Here is a 4824-nt window from a genome sequence, read left to right as displayed (position 1 = left end):
GCTGTGGAGTTGTTGAGTCACTTATTTTACACACTTGGAGTTTTTACCTTGAGTTATTTATGACCTGCTTCAGTGGCAGGAGAGAGGAAGGAGAAACTCTTCTGTTAAAATCCAACATGTAATTCATATACAGACTGTCTAGTACACAGTCTAACTTTGTACCCAAATCCACATGAAACATAAAGCTTGTCTGACATTTATCCAACAGTTAAATTAAATAAAACATGCTACGTAAAAAGTAAACCAATGCAGATTTAAAATTAGATTTGTACTTCTTGACTTTAAACACCAGAAACAGTATACCAGAATTAGCTTTCAAGTATTTTGTCATAATTATGAAAGATATAAAGAACATTGAGTTTATTTTAAATGCTGAAAGTCTTAGTTTGAAAATTAGTTTACTGACTCAAAGATCTAAAAGCATTTCAGTCACTTTTTCCCCTTTATTACCTTTTCTGTTGCATTAGCAGGTATTTAAAACTCTCAGGTAACTTTTCACTCTCAATGAAACTTTTGAAACTGTATTGTATGTCCATGGGATGATGACATGGACATACGTTTTAACTGCCAATACAGACCAAGATGAAAACATGGAAATAAGTCTACAAAACAGCAAAAAAAAAAATGCTATGAAAAAGTAGATAAGAACACAGGAAAATAAGGAAAAAAAACTGAAAAAGAAACTGCTAGCTTGTACTGGGAAGGAGTCCACTTTAGGCTTAAGCTTAAATGGATCAACCATTCTTAATTATTTAATTTACCCATCAGTTTCCTGTTATACATTTTGACCCAGGCCAAGCTAGCTAAATTAGCCAAAACATCAGGAATTGTACGCTACTGGAGTTTGATACTGGAGCTGAAGCACTGAAACATAATGTTAATTATAATTAACCACATTATACCTTTTGGTTTGTATTGGTTCATACTTAAATACTTAAGTCTACATGAGGGGTTCTCAACCTATTAGAGTCAAGACCCCTCCAACCATAATATCATAGGTGTTAGCAGCCCCTCCACCCTAATGTTACCACAGCGCTGCCTGTGTGTGACTACCATGACGGTGCAAGTCAGACCCATCACCTGCAGCTGTCATACAGCCAACATGCTGCTGCTCTGAAACAGCACTGAAACAAGTTATGCCACTGGAACAGGTGATGTAATGTTAAAAACTATTACCCTGTCAAAAATATTTAATTTCACTTCAATATGTCTTTTTTTAATCCACAACCATCCGACAACCCAAAGAAATTTGTGTTTGGACACAAATGTTGATAATAGCTGTATAAGTTATTTAACTGAATTCAATGGTCCTAAATGTTACTCTATAACCCTGACAACACTGATACAATTTTCATTATGACATATCTAACTGGGTAGAAAGATAACAGTGGTGGTGCTCAGTTCCCGGCCACATCATCATATACTGTAATCAGTTCCCTCTACATCCTGCAGGGGGAGTCCTCTCACTGCCCACCACCATGAGGAACTCCCTTACACACGTCACTGGGAATGTTATATTCCTTTAAGCTAGACTAAAGACACATAGAGGCGTGGTTTCATTTCAGCCTCATCATCATCATCCACAGGTTAGAAATAAAATGATATTATGTGTATTCCTTTAACAACATCATGACGAGGCATTCTCTGCCTCCTCCTCCTCATGATTATTGGACCGCTTTCAGTATTCATTACACATACTCAACAGTTGGCCATTAAATCAGTCTGTATGTTAATCCTCTAAGTAATCAATGAGTTTTTCAATTCATATGTAAGGGTTTTCATTTACTGCAACTGAAGCCAACAGGCTGTGTGAAACAAGTGGACATAGCCCTGAAGTTTTCTGGTCAATGCAAAGGTTTTTCAATACAGCCAGCAGGGGGCGACTCCATTTTTAGGATAAAAGAGCTGAGAATTCAATTTGTAGTAGTGTGGGAGAGAATAAATCTGTTTCTTACTTGATTAATAACCTCAGTAAACATTTTTGTAATAATTTAATGGTCTCAGTTGCTACTTTCATGTCTTCTTTGATTCAGAAAGATCTTTATTTGGTGGTCAGGGACACATTTAGAGGAAAATTAAAAAGAAAGCAGAGTAAATGTTTATGCACTTTTGTTCTTCCCAGTTTTATAAATAAAAACAGACAAGTTAAATAAAGTGGATAAAAGACAGGAGCACAGAGGAAGAAAATAACATAAAATAGACATACTTTAGGACTGGCTACCTTGCAACATAAATGGTTACCCATCCCATCCCAAGTGCAACTGTGTCAGCCATATTGGCACACCTGATTGGTGGTCGTCAAGACTTTAAATCCAAGAGAATGTCAATCAAATGTGTGCATACTTAAATCTGAATAATTCTGTATACTTTGACATAATCTTGCAGGTTTTGTGGATGTGAGTCTTTATGAGGGTTAATTGGTGACCGCATAGAGACATGGAGCAGATCTGGGTGAGATCCAGCTCTTACAGGGACGATCATTCTGTGATGCAAAAACCTGAATTCCTCTGTGTATCTGGCTCAGTTCCAGCAGGTCTCTATGGGTGGTCCAACAAACTGTACATGAATTGAGCATACAGACAAATGAGAATGAACATACTCCAAAATCAAACTTCCCATCACTCACAGAACCTGCAGCTTTCAGTTCCTTAACAAAACACATCCTCTCGTGGACACACACCCTTTACCCACTTGGCCACGGCGGTGCTGAGGCCCTGACGAGGAGTGAGGCCGACACATGCCAGCAGAGCCCTCCATGCCTCCCACTGGCAGCGCTAACAATGAGTCCCTCAAAGGCAGCACCGGCAGAGGGGGAGTGAAGGCTTTTTTTTTTTTCCACAAAGCTCTTCTGCGTGATTTCTTCCTTGGAGTGCACACTCCTGAACTTTCAACAGCTTTCAGCTCCCTAATGTCGGCGCTTCCGCAACTTCTGACTCAGAAAGCAGAGCTATTGTCACAGCTACAGAGCCGGTATTGTCCCTCAAACTCGGAGGCCTTGGCTCTCACAATGTGCAGCAATTAACTCACTGTGAGGGACCGCGTACATTTCTGTTCGGCTCCTGTGTGTGAGGAGGCAGAGGCTTTTACAGTGTTTGCTGAATTCTCAAAATTCAACTGGAACATTCATTTACACTCCTCAGTGTGCTACATGTCCTGTACTTCTTGAAGGAGAAGAAGACTTTGACAAAACGTTTACAGAGCTTGAATGATGGCTGTTTCTCATTCTGTGAGCACTCAGATTTACAGTGCTGAATAAGGAAAAATAATCCACACTGCAATATATTTTGGAAAGACTTGGAGTGTTTAAGGAGCAGCTGATCAAAGGAACGAAGCTTGAAACGGAGCAGCTATAAATAATACAAAGCACTCGCCATTTCTTCACAGCTAATCTGTCTAACATCCACCACAGTCAGTGATTTCAACCTGCTGCATCCAGAGATCCATTTGTGTGCACATGAGAGGATGTTTGTGTGTGTGGTGTTGGTGGAGGCAGAGCCCAGCTGAGACGTCTGCTGTACTGCCTGATTTGTCTTAATGATGAGAAAGCGCTACCCTGCAGCCTCCTCTGCTCTATAAAAGGATTACTGAAGTCTGGCACTCTTACATAACAGCTGCGAGCTGCTTGCTATACAGCCGGGTTTCTATGCTCAACTCCATAAACTTCAATTCAAACTCAAAAAAATCCCTGAGCCTCCATTCCTCTGACAGGGAGCCCGTCTTTACAGCAGAATTAAACACAGCTGTAGCCTGCGCAAAATCAGTTTTGGTCTCTAGAAATATTTGAGCTAGGAGTTCTGCAGAATCACACATAATTAAAGGAAGGGGTGTGTCCAGACTTTCTCTGGAGGTGGCTCAACTATGGCAATGACTTATGTAGGGGTGGCGTGAGCTACTTGACTACTAACATTAAAGTATCATACAGATGTTTTAGAATTCTGTGTACACATTTTTGATTTGCGAAAACATAGAAAGCCTCTTGACTCAAAATACATTTTTTAGGGGTGCTAACGGTTTAATTGGGCACCCCATTTACAGAGGCTACAGTCCACATTGCAGCGATCACTGATTCGACTCAAGACCACGACCGTTTGCTGCATGTCAACCTCCACTCTGTACTCCCCACGTTTCCTGTCTCTTTTCAGCTGCCCCACAGGCAAAACTGCCCCAAAAAGTATTCCAAAATCAAAGATATTTGTCCAAAGTCAAAATTAAAAGTACTTAAAAAATTGCCAACAAACTCCTGCAGACTACCTGTCAACAATGCATTCATTGGGGATGTTTTAATACAGAGTGTTTACAATGAATATATGAAGAGTTCATTTTCTAAAAACAGAGAACTCATTTTTTATACATTTTCAAAAAACATATTTCTTTTTGATATAGATTCCTAATAAAGTTACATTTTCAAGATATATCTGATTAGTAAAGTCATTTTGACTTAGTCAAAGCCACCCAACCTCAGTTGAATAATAATACCAAAAGCTAGTATTGGAAAAAATTATGTTTTTTGAAACATCAAAAAAAAAAAAAATTAAAAGTGAGTTAACTGTTTTTGCAAATGAACTCTTCATATTTTTGACAGGAGTAATCTTGCACTTTTGGATGGACTGATTCCTTTCCTACAAACCTATCTTCTGAAATATATCTGTGAGATATTTTTTTTTACAAATTGTGCTACATTTAAAAGCAAAGAAAGCCAATAGCAAACAATCTATAATATGTCTAGCCTCTGTCAAGGAAACTAGCCAATCATAGTTCAGGACTTTGGTGGGAAAACTCATATGATAAACATAACCTACTAACTCATATGATAAACATAACCTA

Source organism: Notolabrus celidotus, chromosome 6 (genome assembly GCF_009762535.1).
Source record: "Notolabrus celidotus isolate fNotCel1 chromosome 6, fNotCel1.pri, whole genome shotgun sequence".
NCBI classification, from domain to species: domain Eukaryota; kingdom Metazoa; phylum Chordata; class Actinopteri; order Labriformes; family Labridae; genus Notolabrus; species Notolabrus celidotus.
The sequence above is the reverse complement of the archived record's forward strand: the minus strand, read 5'-3'. Positions refer to the sequence as shown.